The sequence below is a fragment of the Hypanus sabinus genome, chromosome 10 (genome assembly GCF_030144855.1).
Source record: "Hypanus sabinus isolate sHypSab1 chromosome 10, sHypSab1.hap1, whole genome shotgun sequence".
Lineage (NCBI taxonomy): Eukaryota > Metazoa > Chordata > Chondrichthyes > Myliobatiformes > Dasyatidae > Hypanus > Hypanus sabinus.
Genome location: NC_082715.1, coordinates 100,182,839 through 100,198,285, shown reverse-complemented (window position 1 = coordinate 100,198,285; position 15,447 = coordinate 100,182,839). Strand labels below are relative to the sequence as shown.

Genomic DNA, 15,447 nt, shown 5'->3' with positions numbered 1-15,447 from the left:
CTGCATTCCCATTTAGACATCTTCCTGGCAAATCTTGGCACTGTCAGTGATGAGCGTGGTGAAAGGTTTCATCAGGACGTTGCAGTCATGGAGAAATGGTATCAGGACAACTGGAATCCATCAATGCTGGCTGATTATTGTTGGACACTTAAGCAAGAAGCCTCAGACACTGAGTACAAATGGAAATCATCAACAAAACAAACAAAAACATTTTTAGCTTACTTGAACTATTGCAAAACATCAGCACCATTATGCAATTAACCACATTATATTCAATAAAAGTTAATGTCTTTCTCTAAATTCCTACATGGTGCAAGTAGTCTGAAATTATATTTGTGTTCAGCTTCAAGTGGTCTCCCTTAAACAAATAAAAATTTCTGAAGAAACAACACTTACGAAAAAGAATTGTTGTCCAGTGATAGCGATCAATTACTTCACACTTCTAATTTAAGAAATAGGAAATTTAAATAATGTAGCAGCACAATGATTGATACCTCTAATCTGAAATATAAAACTAAGTAAATAGCTTATACCTCCTTGCTTTTTGGGTTATATCTCTTCCCATCCTGTTACTTGTGAAAAAAAAATGCAATCCCCTTCTCTCAATTCCTTCATCTTTGCTGCATCTGCTCTCAGGATGAGGCTTTTCATTCTAGAATGAAGGAGGTGTCCTCCTTTTTCCAAGAAAGGGGCTTCCTTTCCTCCACCATCAATGCTGCTCCAACCTCATCTCTTCCATTTCATGCATGTCTGCTGCTACCCCATCCTCCTGCCACCTTTCAGGGTAGGGTTCCTTTTATCCTCACCTACCACCACACCATGGGTTCCAACCCATAACCACGTCCAACCCATAATTCTTCCGCCAACTTCCGCCACCTGTGATGGGATTCCACCACCAAGCACATCTTTCCCTCCCCCCCCCCCCCAACTTTCTGCTTTCGGCTGGGCTTGCTTCCTACTAAATCCCTTATCCATTCGTCTCTCCCCACTGATCTCCTTCCTGCCACTTATCCTTGCAAGTGGGACAAGTGCTACACCTGCCCCTAACACTTTTTCTCTCACCACCATTCAGGGCCCCAAACAGTCCTTCCAGGTGAGCCAACACTTCACCTGTTGGGGTTATATTCTGTGTTCGGTGCTCCCGGTGTGGCCTCCTGTATATCGGTGAGACCCAGTGTAGATTGGGAGACTGTTTCGCTGAGCACCCATGCTCTGTCTGCCAAAAGAAATGGATCTCTCAGCATCCACCCAAATTAATTAACACTTCCCATTCCCATTCCAATATGTCAATCCATGGTCCCCTCTACAGCTGCAATGAGACCACATTCAGATTGGAGGAGCAACACCTTATATTCTGCCTGGGTAGCCTCCAAGCTGTAAACATCAGTTACAGCTTGAACTTCTGGTAATGGATCCCCCTACCACTACTTCACCAGTCCCCCTTCCTGCTTCTCTCTCATACCTTATCTCCTTGCCCACCTATCTCCTCCCCCCTTTTCTTTCTTCCATGGCCTTCTCTCCTCTCACACTCCCTCTTCTTTAACCCTCTTTCAGCAATCAACTTCCCAGCTCTTTACTTCATCCCCCCCTCCCAGTTTCACCTACCACCTTGTGTTTCTCCCTCCCCTCCCCCACTTTTAAAATCTACTCTTCATCTTTTTTCCTGCAGTCCTGCCGAAGGGTCTCAGCCTGAAACATCGACTGTCCTTCTTTTCCATAGATGCTGCCTGGCCTGCTGAGTTCCTCCAGCATTTTGTGTGCTTTGCTCAAATTTCCAGCACCTGCAGATTTTCTGTTGTTTTTAAGTAGTTTATAATGCTGTTCATCCTGCACAATAGTGAAATACAGCAAGAGTGATTTGGGCATGTATTGACTAGTTCCTGATGTTGCATAGATTTTGTTAAAGGAATGATATTGCCTGGGTTTTAAGTGCATCAATAATTAATGAGCTAGCCCAGAATCACCAGTCGACATTCCTATCGACAACATGCAAAGCCTATCCTCTGTGTTGTGATTCATGGTTTGCAAGGTGGCAAATCAAAATCGGCTCACACCCAGCAACCACTTTCAAAGGACAAATGATCTGAACTTTCACTGCATTTAGAAGCTCTGCTAAAAAAATCTTGTTGAAAATGACTAAATGCTCACTATTTTAGTTTGGGCATCAGTTCTAAAGTTTCATAGTGATGCACAAAAAAACATATCTACATGAGTTTCATTGCAAGGTGAACTTTTTTATCCGTCTTTATATTGATCATATAGAGGATGACCACATAATCCAGCCAATAAACACCCAATAAAAGCTGTACTGTGATCCCTTTAGTGTTGCTATCATGAGCGTCATCTTACAGATGCCTCGTCAGTCTCTTCAGAAACTAATTATCTGGGCAACATTCCACAACGCAAGCAGTAGCTAATAGAATTATGTGTGTAGTATATAAAAGGGATTTCAGCTTTTCTGTGCTCCAAGACAACGTTGTGTATATCACCAGCCCCAGGTCAGACCCCACAAATTGACTACAAAGAAATATGCACAGATCACAGTTCCCATAAAAAAGATACAGGTATCCCCTGTTTTACAAAAGTTCGCTTTATGCCACTTCGCTTTTACAAAAGACCTACATTAGTACCTGTTTTCGCTAACCGAAAGAAATCCAAAGAGGATCACAGCTACCTGGACTATTCCTCTTCCCACCCTGTCTCTTGCAAAAATGCTATCCCCTTCTCACAATTCCTCTGTCTCCACCGGATCTGCTCTCAGAATGAGGCTTTTCATTCCATGACGAAGGAGATGTCTTCCTTTTTTAAACAAAGGGGCTTCCCTTCTTCCACCATCAATTCGGCTCTCAAACGCATCTCTCCCATTTCCCGCACATGTGCCCTCATCCCATCGCAACGCCACACCACTCGGGATAGGGTTCCCCTTGTCCTCACCTACCACCCCACTAGCCTCCAGGTCCAACGTATAATTCTCCGTAATTTCCGCCACCTCCAATGGGATCCCACTACCAAGCACATCTTTCCCTCCCCACTTCTTTCTGCTTTCCGCAGAGATCGCTCCCTATGCGACTCCCTTGCCCACTCATCCCTCCCATCCCTTCCCACCAATCTCCCTCCTGGCACTTATCCTTGTAAGCGGAACAAGTGCTACACCTGCCCTTACACTTCCTCCCTCACCACTATTCAGGGCCTCAGACAGTCCTTCCAGGTGAGGCGACACTTCACCTGTGAGTCGGCTGGTGTGGTATACTGTATCCGGTGCTCCTGATGTGGCCTTTTATATATTGGTGAGACCCGACGCAGACTGGGAGACCGTTTCGCTGAACACCTACGCTCTGTCTGCCAGAGAAAGCAGGATCTCCCAGTGACCACACATTTTAATTCCATATCCCATTCCCATTCTGATATGCCTATCCCTGGGCGCCTCCTACTATCAAACTGAATCCAAACTCAGGTTGGAGGAACAACACCTTATATACCGGCTGGGTAGCCTCCAACCTGATGGCATGAACATTGACTTCTCTAACTTTCGTTAATGCCCCTCCTCCCCTTCTTACCCCATCCCTGACATATTTAGTTGTTTGCCTGTTCTCCATCTCCCTCCGGTGCCCCCCCACTTCTTGCTCCTGAGGCCTCCCGTCCAATGCTCTGAATCTTCCCTTCTCCAGCTTTGTATCACTTATGCCAATCACCTTTCCAGCTCTCAGCTTCATCCCACCCTTCTCCTATCATTTCGCATTTCCTCCTCCCCCCACTACTTTTAAATCTCTTACTATCTTTCCTTTCAGTTAGTCCTGACGAAGGGTCTTGGCCTGAAAGGTCAACAGTGCTTCTTATCGATGCTGCCTGGCCTGCTGTGATCCAGCAGCATTTTGTGTGTGTTGTTAAGTGAAGATAGCATCCAGCGTTTGTTTTGCAGAGAGCCGTTATAGAGGCAGCGCGCACCCCGAGCAGTGAGAGTGGCGAAAAGCGAAAATAGCATTCACTGTTTGTTTTGCTCTCTGCAAAACCAACACTCAGCATCTCAGCATCAAGCTGCCATAGCCTTGAACTGCGTGAGATTTTTGCGACGATTGACAGTGCTTCAATGATTGCAGAAAAATGTGACTTTAATTTTGAAAGGGCACGTAGCTTTAGGGCAGGTTTGCAGGATGTTTTGAGTGCTTACGTAGAACTGTATGATAGAAAAATGTGTGAACCTTCCAGTGTGCTAGCTGCCTTCCCGATTCTGGTAAGTGAAGCTACACTGTACATACATTATTTCTGCTTTTTATAGGCTGTGTATTTATCATATCATTCCTGCTTTTATTATATGTTAGTGTTATATTTGGTTTTATGTGTTATTTGGTACGATTTGGTAGGTTATTTTTTGGGTCTGGGAACGCTCAGAAGTTTTTCCCATATAAATTAATGGGAATTGCTTCTTCGCTTTCCGCAATTTCGGCTTACGAAAGGTTTCATAGGAACACTCTACTTTCGGACAGCAGGAGAAACCTGCATATTAAATTGTGATCTGTATTGGTCCTGAAGCAGGAGGCTGATAATCTTTTCCAAAAATAAACTTTATTCATAAAATATCAGAATCAGAATCAGGTTTGTTATCACCGGCATGTGACATGAAATTTGTTAACTTAGCAGCAGCAGTTCAATGCAATATGTAATCTAGCAGAGAGAGAGAAATAATAATAATAATAATAATAATAAATTAAATAAAACATAATAAATAAACAAGTAAATCAATTACATATATTGAATAGAGTATTAAAAAATTTGCAAAAACAAAGATACTGTGCATTAAAAAAATGAGGTTGTGTCCAGAGCTTCAATGTCCATTTTGGAATCAGATGGCAGAGGGGAAGAAGCTGTTCCTGAATCACTGAGTGTGTGCTTTCAGGTTTCTGTATCTTCTACCTGATGGTAACAGTGAGAAAAGGACATGCTCTGGGTGCTGGAGATCTTTAATAATGGACACTGCCTTTCTGAGACACCGCTCCCTGAAGACGTCCTGTGTACTTTGTAGGCCAGTACCTAAGATGGAGCTGACTAGATTTACAACCTTCTACAGCTTCTTTCGGTCCTGTGCAGTAGTCCCTCCGTACCAGACAGTGATGCAGCCTGTCAGAATGCTCTCCACAGTACAACTTTATAAGTTTTTGAGCGTATTTGTTGACATGCCAAATTGCTTCTAATACAGTATAGCTGCTGTCTTGCCTTCTTTATGACTATATCAATATGTTGGGACCAGGTTAGATCCTCAGAGATTTGACACCCAGGAACTTGAAGCTGCTCACCCTCTCCACTTCTGACCCCTCTCTGAGGATTGGTATGTGTTCCTTCATCTTATCCTTCCTGAAGTCCACAATCAGCTCTTTCGTCTTACTGACGTTGAGTACCAGGTTGTTGCTGCGACACCACTCCACTAGTTGGCACATCTCATTCCTGTACGAACTCTTGACACCACCTGAGATTCTACCAACAATGGTTGTATCGTCAGCAAATTTGTAGATGGTAATTGAGCTATGCCTAGCCGCACAGTCATGTGTATACAGAGAGTAGAACACTGGGCTAAGCACACACTCTTGAGGTGCGCCAGTGTTGATTGTCAATGAATTATCACCAATCCGCACGGACTGTGGTCTTACAGTTGGGAAGTCAAGGATCCAATTTCAGAGGGAGGTACAGAGGCCCAGGTTCTGCAAGTTCTCAATCAGGATCATGGGATTGATGGTATTAAATGCTGAGCTATAGTTGATGAACAGCATCCTTTTGGAGGAGTTTGTGTCATCTAGGTGGTCTAAAGCCATGTGAAGAGCCATGGAGATTGCGTTTCCATATTCAAGAAATACAGTGATTCACTTTCTTTATAAATTCATAAACATGAGAAAATCTGCAGATGCTGGAAATCCAAGCAGCACTCACAAAACGTTGGAGGAACTCAGCAGGCAGACAGCATCTACGGAAAAGAGTGAACAGTCAATATCTTGGGCCAAGGCCCTTCATCAGTGCTGGAAAGGAAAAGGAAAAGTCAGAGTAAGCGTGGGGAAACTCCTGTTTTGCAGTCAACACATTCAGTTTTACATTACATCATTACATCAAACAGGTTGCTGCTGGAACTCAGCTGATTGAGCAGTATTTGTGAGGGGAGGGGGAGGATTGGTGGAAGAAATTATTGACTGCCTCAGGACTACTGGTGGTGAGGGAAGATAGCTAGTGTAATGAAGAGAGGAGGAGGGATGAGACAGGCCAGTACGTGGACCAAAAAGGGATGAAGGATAACAGGCAGATAGAGCCAGGTGGGGAGAGGGCAGGGGTGATGGGTAAAGGCAGACAAAATAACAGGTCGGGCTGGGGAGGGCAGGGGTGGAGACGGCTGATTGGATGGGGGAGGAGGGTAGGGGTGGAGAGGGCTGATTTGATGGGGGAGGAGGGTAGGGGTGGAGATGGCTGATTGTGTGGGGGAGGAGGGCAGGGGTGGAGACAGCTGATTGGTGGGGGAGGAGGGTAGGGGTCAGACAGCTGTTTGGGTGGGGGAGGAGGGGGAGATGGGCGATCAATAAAAACACAAAAAGGAAGGTGATAATGGGAGCCATTAGTAAGGAAGTGAAATGGAGATGGAAGCAGAACCAGATGGGGAAGGAGAACTGTCTGGTGTGGGGAATATCAGGGCAGGACATGGGGGGGTGTTGGCAGGGAGGGGGAACAGAAGAAAGGGTTAAACACAAGAGATTCTGCAGGCGCTGGAAATCCACAGCGACACACACAAAAAGCTGGAGGAACTCAGCAGGCCAGGCAGTGTCAATGGAGGGGAATAAGCAATCAATGTTTTGGGTTGAGACCCTTCATCAGAAATGGAAAGGTAGGGGGAAGATTCCGGAATAAGAAGGTGGGGGGATGGGAAGGACAAGGTCAAGCAGGTGGGTTGGGGATGGGGGGTAAGTGGAAAAAGTAAAGGGCAAGGGGAAGAAGAGATCTGATAGGAGAGTGGAGCATGGGAGAAAGGGAAGGGGGAAGGAGACAAAGGAGAGGTGATAGGTGAGATGAGAGGCCAGAGCGGAGAATTGTAGCAGATAGATGGGGAGGGGAAAAATTACTAGTTGGAGAAATCAATGGCTGCCTAGAATGAGAATGAGGTGTTGCTCTTCACTGTGGCAGAAGAGGAGACCAAGGACTGACATGTCGGCATGGGAAGGCGGATGGGAATTAAAATGGTTGGTCACCGACAAATTCTGCTTTTTGTGGTTGGAGTGGAGCTGCTTAACAAAGTGGTCATGCAATCTACGTTGGTCTCACCAGTGTAGAGGAGGCTGCATCAGGAGCACCGGATACAGTTGACGACTCCAGCAGATTCACAGGTGAAGTGTTGCCTCACCTGGAAGGACTGGGTGGAGGTGAGGGAGGAGGTGAGTGGACAGGTGAAGCTTGCAGGGATAAGTACCAGGAGGGAGATTGGTGGGGAGGGATGACTGGACAAGGGAATCATGAAGGGAGTGATCGCCTATGGAAAGCAGGCAGTTGGGGGTGGGGGAAAAGTACAGGTTTGTTTGATGGTAGGGTCCCGTTAAAAATGGCAGAAGTTGTGGAGAATGGTGTGTTGGATGCGCAGGGTGGTAGTGAGGACAAATGGAACTCTATCATTGTTAAGGCAGTGGGAAGATAGGGTTAGCACGGATGTCTGGGAAATGGAGGAAATGTGAAAGAGGACAGCATCAATGGTGGAGGAAAGAAAAGCCCCGGTCCTTGAAGAAGGACGACATCTCTAATGTCCTGGAAAGGAAAGCCTCTTGTTAGCAATTAGAGTGGAAAAATTCAGATCAGGCAGAAAGCCAGAGATGGGTATCCAAGAAGAGGAGGAGGAGGGTTGTGTGGGAGAATGGGTTATCGATGTGGAGTGGGGTATCCTTGCTAAAGAACTGGGCTTGGAGTCAGAGGAAAGGTTACTTGCAAATGGGAAATTAAATGTTCATCCCATTGTCACCAAGACTACCCAATGCACAATATGTTTCTTCAGTTTGAGTGGGACTTCACCCTGGCAGCAGAGAAAACTGAGATGGGCATGTTAGTAAGGGACTGGGAACGGGTGATGAAATGGCATGCTCAGGATGGTAGTTGCATACAGAGAAGAGGTTCTCTGCAAATCAGTCGCTTAGTCAGTCCTCACACTTGCCAATGCAGAGGAGGACACAGGCAGTGAGCATTGCCTCCAGGGCGGTCAGTGCTGACTACTGCCTGATGGACTTTCCGTAAGGTCTTTTCCAAGAAGTTTGGTGCAGAAATGTACAACGGAACGTAAAATTGCACAACTAAAAGGACAGGCCTGAATTAATGGACCAATGCCAGAAAAAATAATCACAGCAGCTCTAGATGGCAATGTAACCTCTGCAGCACTGTATTTAATGACTAAGATTTACTCAGCTTCACACACACACAAGAGTTTCACAGGCACGCATTCTATCTCTGCTTCTCACTGATGCTCCATTTAGATTCATTCATTTATTTATTGAGATACAATGTGGAACAGGTCCTCGGGTCCTTTGAGCCACATGTCCAGCAATCCCCCGATTTAATCCCAGCCTGATCACAGGACAAGTTACAATGACCTATTAATCTACTGACCTGTATGCCTTTGGACTATGGAAGGAAACCGCAGCACTCGGAAGAAACCCATGTGGTCATGCTGTGGGAATGCCCCCACAAGTTGACCATGCCTGGACTTGAATTTGAATTTATTTAACTCTTACATCCATCCCACAACATGAGGGAGTAAAAATCTTTGTGTTATGACTCTGACTCAATGTACAGACATGTGAATTTATAAGAACATTTATAATAAGAACGTTGCTTGCTTTGTACATTGTGAAAAAAATTGCCTATCTTAACTAGGAGTCACTCTATGGCATGAGGACCCTTCATTACATCTCTTCATCTGGCCTTTTCCATGAGCAGAGGGACATGAGAAAGGAATCCTCTAAATTAGTTCCTTGGTTGTTAATTGGCTACAAAGTGCTCTGCTGGTCTGAGCACAGTCTGAAAACTTTGGGAGATATGTGGGCAGTGTCCTATTGTGAGCTGAATGGATATTTGACATGTCAACATGTTGTGTGACTATGGTCTGGTATCTTAAGCAGAGCTTTGAATGTCACAATGGCATCATTAGGTGCACACATGATGCTGAGAACACATCAAAAGGGATAGTATGGCTCTTAACCAGCAATGCAATTTCACCCTGAAACCATTGATAATTTAACTTACCCTTGTAGTTTTGGATCATATAGAAACACTGCAAACCATTTCCTTAGCAATAGTTTCTCCCAGATAAGCAACACCTTGTACTTGGATTAGTACAAAAAGATCTTTCAACAGTATCACTAGAAATGAAGAATAGAGATGAGCTGCTATATTTCATGTACAGTGATGTTTTTATAGATATAAGCTAAATAAATTCAGTGCAAGTGACTAGAACGTGATTGCTATGATCTCCATTGTCATCATTTTCAAACTGAACTATCATCTCTGGAGCAGATGAAACAACTGGATGGCAACTGAGGTGTTCTATTTTGAGACTGAACTGCTTCTTCATTATCGTCCTTAAAATTGCGCTGACGTGATACATTCTGTACTTCAACTCAGTGCTGCATTACTCAAAAAGTGAAAATCTTTTAAATTGTTCCTTTTTTATAAAACTGAATTTTTCCAGCTTGATGGATCAATAATTAAAAAATATATTTGCGAATATTACTAATTTGTCCCACTCTCAGCAGATGCCGGAATGGTGAGGCACGAATACAAACTGTTCTTAACGTGTTATATTAAGAGGGAGGCACAAAGTGAGGATGGTGAGGTGGCTAGCAGGGACACCCACACCCTGGCACTAACCTTCGATGCCAGATGCTGGGGAGCAAAGTTTGGGCTGAATTCGTTCAGTCATCACGCTCAACGCTGTTTAATAAACTGCTCCGTTACTACTGTTCCTTTCGGCCCTCAGGTGGTTGAGGTTCAGTCATAGATGTGGTGTCTCAGCTGTCCACGTGATACGCAAGTCAGGGCAGTATGATATGGAGAGCATGTTGCTGCCTGTGTGGCAGGCTCCCACACTCCACGCAGCAGATTAATTCAAAGGCATGGCAGAGAGTGATACAGTCCAGCACCAGCAGTGTCGCAGGGATTGCCAGTCAGCCTGGAGCTCAATGTAGAACTCCATCAGGGACTCCAGCTCCAGATTTTTCCTTGGGGTTTACTCCTAAAGCCTTCCCCATAAGTGGGTATAACTGAAAGGCAGTTGAGGTTTGAGATTAGACTTCTCCTTCTCCTAGATAGGATGCAATGAAATGAAGATAGGTGGAGGGGCAGGTAATATTGAAGAAGCAGAGAGACTGCAGAATGACTTCGACAGATTAGAAGAATGAGCAAAGAAGTGGCAGTTAGAATACAATGTTGGGAAGTGTCTGGTCATGCACTTTGGTAGAAGAAACAGAGGCACAGACTATTTTCTAAATGAACAGAAAATTCAGAAACATGAGGAGCAAAGGGACTTGTAAGTCCTTGTGCAGGATTCATGAAAGGTTAATTTGCAGCTTGAGTCAGTGGTGAGGAAGGCAAACAAGAGGACTAGAATATAAATAAAAACACAAAACTCTGGCAGAACTCAGCAGGCTGACAGCATCTATGGGAGGAGGCAGTGACGACGTTTCAGGCCAAAACCCTTCATCAGGGAGTTACTACCTCCTCCCATAGACGCTGTCTGGCCTGCTGAGTTCTGCTAGCACTTTGTGTTTTTATTTATTTCCAGCACCTGCAGATTCACTCGCGTTGGACTAGAATATAAATCCAGAGATGTAATGTTGAAGCTTTGTAAAGTATTGGCAAGGCCTCATTTGGAGTATTGTGAACAGTTTTGGACAATTTTTCTGACATTGGAGCAGGTTCAGTGGATGTTCATGAGAATAATTCTAGGAATGAAAGAGTTACCATATGAAGAGCGTTTGATGGTTCTGGGTCTATACTGACTGGAGTTTAGAAGAATGAAGGGGAATCTCATTGAAAACTATGGAATGTGAAAGGCCCTGATAAAGTGGATGTGGAGAGGTTGTTTCCTTCGGTGGGGGAGTCTAGGATTTAATGGCACAGCCTCAGAATAGAGCGATGTCCATTTAAAATGGGGATGATGAGTAATTTCTTCAGCCGGTGTAGTGAATCTGTGAAATTTATTGGCCCAGATGGCTGTGGAGGCCAAGTCATTAGATATATTTAAGGCAGAAGTTGATAGCCATTTGATTAGTCAGGGTGTAAGCGTTAGGGGAGAAGGCAGGAAATTGAGGCTGAGAGGGAAAATGGATCAGCCATAATGAAATGGCAGAGTAGACTTGATGGGCCAAATAGCCTAATTTGGCTCCTATGTCTTATGGTCTTAAGGACGTATATGAATTACCAAACATGCCTGAAAAGCCCCATCTGCCTGAAGTGACTGGTTTTAAGCTGCCAGTAATATGCCTTTGCCTCTTTTTCCGTCAATAGAAATGGTTCCACTGGGCTTAGTAGCTAAGCCATAGGTGAAGGCCAGTAGCTGGAATTAATTGTCAGGGGCTGTTTGAGATGCGCACCATTATGACATCTAATAGGTAGTGGGAGCTTATCCCCACTACCACCCCCGACTATAACAACCTTAGGGAGCTGGTTTATTACAGCATTATCGAAATGTGTCAAAGTTGTCACTACTTCACCATCAGCTGAAATTTGACCCACTGAATGAATAACCAAAGCACAGGAAGACAGGGGGGTCAAACTGTGGGAAGTAACGAGCTTCAAAGCAGAAAGATGGATTTTATAAATACAGGAGCAGAAAGACCCTTGGTGACCTCTCTTCAGAACCTGGAGCCATTTAGATTAATAAATGCCCAATGCCTATTTCAGATAGCTCTTTGTTCTGTGAAAAGATTTTTAATTCAACCCCACAAAAAAATCTAGATAGGGCAAACATGTGTCCTTTACAGACATGGGAGAATTTATAATGAGGCACAGGGAAAAGGCAAAGGAATTAATCAGCTCCTTTGTGTATATCGTCATGGAGGGAGAGAAGAAAACTGCCAGAGATACCAGAGAATCGGAACTGAGGGAAATAGTATTAGTCAAAAAATAGGACCATAGAAGACGATGAGCTTGAAAGGAGATAGATCTCATACATCTACATTCCAAAATTTTGAAAGTGTTGACTAAAGTAAATTCTTTGATTATCACCCTGCAAAATCCTGTAGATTCTGAATCATTCCCCTGGATTAAATGGTGGCAAAAAAGTCCCTTGCACGCAAGAAAGAGATGAAACAAAGCATTACCAATCTCTTAGTCTGATGGCAGTGATGGGGAAATTGGAGGAATCTCAAATGAGAGATGTAATAATGGAACAGTTGGAAATATATGGATTTATGAAAAGAAAATCACGTTTAACTATTCTAGTGGATTTTTTTCAAGATGTTATTACCAGATTGAAAAGAGGAATGTTTGGATGTGGTGCATTTTGATCTTCAGAAGGGTTTTGACAGTGTTTCATAAAGTAGGCTGGTCAACAAGTGGAATTGAGGGATGTTCAAGGTTTGCTGCTTCAAGGTTCAATGTGGTGTGTGCTCAGAGATACTCTTCTGCACACCACTGTTATAACAGGAGCTTATTTGAGTTACCGTCACTTTTTTATCGCCTTGAAACAGTCTGTCTATTCTCCACTGCCCACTCTTACTAACATCGCACTTTTGCCCACAGAACTTCTGCTTACTGGGTGTTTTTATTTTTTGCACCATTCTCTGTAAATTAGATTTGGCTGTGCATGAAAATCCCAGGAGATCAGTAGTATCTGAGAGACACTCAAACCACTGCGTCCAGCATCAATAATCATTTCACAGTCGAAGTCACTTAGATCACATTTTCTCCCCGTTCTGATGTTTGGGCTGAATATCTTGACCCTATCTGCTTGCTTTCATGCATTGAATTGCTGCCATACGATTGGCTAATTAGATATTTGCATTAATGAGCAAGTGTATGGGTGTGCTGAATAAAGTGGCCACAGAGAAACTGATGTTAACTAAGTATAGGTTACTTAGAATCCTCTGCCTCAGGAAGCAGTAAAATGCCAGTTTACAGAATAAACATACAAGGGGTTTTCTTGCAGAGAAATGTTTGCCCTTTCAGCTCGGTAGCATTTTACATCAATCTTTTTACTCACGTTGTCCCTGAGGCCCATAAAAATAATGGCTGTGCATGTAGCTGGTTACCATTTGGCTCAATGCAGCTTACTTGCCTGGCATTTAGTGGTTTTCAAAATAAAACATTTTCACTGATACCCCAGCTCAATAAACAAAATATAAAAATTATTCAATTTAGTTCTCCAGGAAGTACAAGAAGTTATAAATCGTTCTGCACTCACAATACACTTGTTGACAGTTTCATTAAAAAGATCAAATAATTAGCATTTGACACCCATTATTCCCTGTACTTTTGTTTAAAAGTGTAAGTATTGATTCTGTGAAGCCTTATAAGAGTACAAGAAGTTCAGAACTAAGCAAGCAGCACATAGTTAATGCACAGGCTAATAATTCGAAGAAAAGAAAGACAGTCTGGCTTCATGCCCCAAAGCGGATGTGTCTTAGGTTTGGGTCAGCTCAGTTGCTAAAAAAGATTGCAAGTCCCACAGATTTTGGTTGTGTTTTAATTTGTAACCAAGCCAAACTCGAGGATATCTGTATCAATCAATTAAAAGAATCTCGGAATCATGAATTTTAGTAACAAGGCACATGAAGTTGGTTACAAAAATTACTGGGTAATGGTTGGAAAATGTGGTCTGTCCTGAGAAGAACAGAAAAGTTCAACGATGCTGAATCAGTAATTAAAATGGTTGAGTCATCCTGTTCATCTCTCAGTAATAAATTTAATTTCTCATTGTGCTTTTAGAATAGACTGCCGGGAAGAAAGCTGTAAGCTCCTAAAAACAGGTGCCACGTTGAACTTGGAATTGGAATCACTGCAGTCATTTTCTCCCTTTCTTCCTCTTTATTTTACATTGATTTATCGTCATGTGTTGTAAGGTACAGTGAAAGCTTGTCTTGCATACTGTTGATACAGATCAAAGCTCTACAACAGTGAATTGAGGTAAGGACAAGGTAAAATAATAACAGAATGCAGAATAAAGTGTAACAGCTACAGAGACAGTGCAGTTCAGGTAAACAATCAGGGGCAATATCATAGCGAGGTAGATTGTGAGATTAGGAGTCCATCTTACTCAGAAGAACTTTCTGTGGTGAACTACATATCCTGTCTGGACATGCCCCCCCGCTGACTGCTCCTGTGGCTCCTCCCACAGACCCCTGTATAAAGGCGATTGGAGGCACTGCTCCTCCCTCAGTCTCCAGGATGCCGTATGGTGGTCTCTTGCTGCTGACTGCTCTCTTCCAGCGAATAAAAGCCTATATCTCGCCTCACATCTCCAAGAGTTATTGATGGTGCATCACTTTCCAAATACTCAGAATTTTATAATTGTCCACATAGCTTTAGGGGCAACCTAGTACACTTTATTACCTAACTAATCATCATCATTATATGCCTAGGCATAATACATAGGCAATCATGGTCAATCGTCAGGATTTCTTGGCAAATTTTTCTACAGAAGTGGTCTGCTATTGCCTTCTTCTGGGCAGTGTCTTTACAAGATGGGTGATCCCAGCCATTATCAATACTGTTCAGAGATTTTCTGCTTGGTGTCAGTGGTCACATAACCAGGATTTGTGAAATGCACCATCTGCTAATATGACCATCCACCATCTGCTTCCATGGCTTCACGTGACCCTGATCAGGGGGCAAAGCAGGCACCACACCTTGCCCACAGGTGACCTACAGGCTAGCGTAGAGAACGAGCGCCTTACACTTCCCATGGTGGAGACATATCTTCACCACGCTTAACGAAGCACTCTTGACAAGTCAATAACCATAACCACAGGAGTTGGATGTGGCATTTGTACCCAGCTTCCTTTAGAAATCTTTCAACATTGAATAGGGTGTAGGAGTGGGGTGGGGTTGTGCAATGGGAAACAGGAGTGGTGGCAAAACATGCCTTCTACGCTCTTTAACACGTTTATTCCCTTGTATACTTCAAATCTCTCGCATTGTCAAGACACATTTTAAATATAGCTGATCTGCTAGGAGGAGACTTAAGAAACACAGAGAATTGCAAAACTGTTTATGATAATGTGGTGGAATCAGTTAGAAAATAAATTCCATGCTTGAGAGTTGATAAATTAAAATCTTACATAAATGTATTTAATTGCATGGTATTCTATTACAAGAAATTAAAATTTATTCTCAAACATTTATTTTTCTCTATAGCTTTTTAAAAATAAAATCACTATCATATTTACTTGTACTGATAATTATTATCAACCTGACACAGCTGCTTCATCCAGTGAGTAACTG

General features: G+C 43.4%; 1 protein-coding gene across 3 annotated transcripts in view; it reads left to right on the top strand.

The window, feature by feature from the left end:
* The window catches only part of ube3d (ubiquitin protein ligase E3D), a 358,068-nt gene that overhangs the window by 244,068 nt on the left and 98,553 nt on the right, over positions 1–15,447 (top strand). Inside the window, exon 11 of one of the 3 annotated variants that reach the window (XR_009514422.1) lies at positions 13,933–15,294. The exons of 1 other annotated variant lie outside the window; for it this stretch is intronic. The gene's annotated coding sequence lies outside the window, so the exon portion shown is untranslated. Of the gene's footprint in view, positions 1–16; positions 4,567–13,932; positions 15,295–15,447 lie in introns of those variants that run through there. One more of the 3 variants, XR_009514421.1, reaches the window with a different exon arrangement.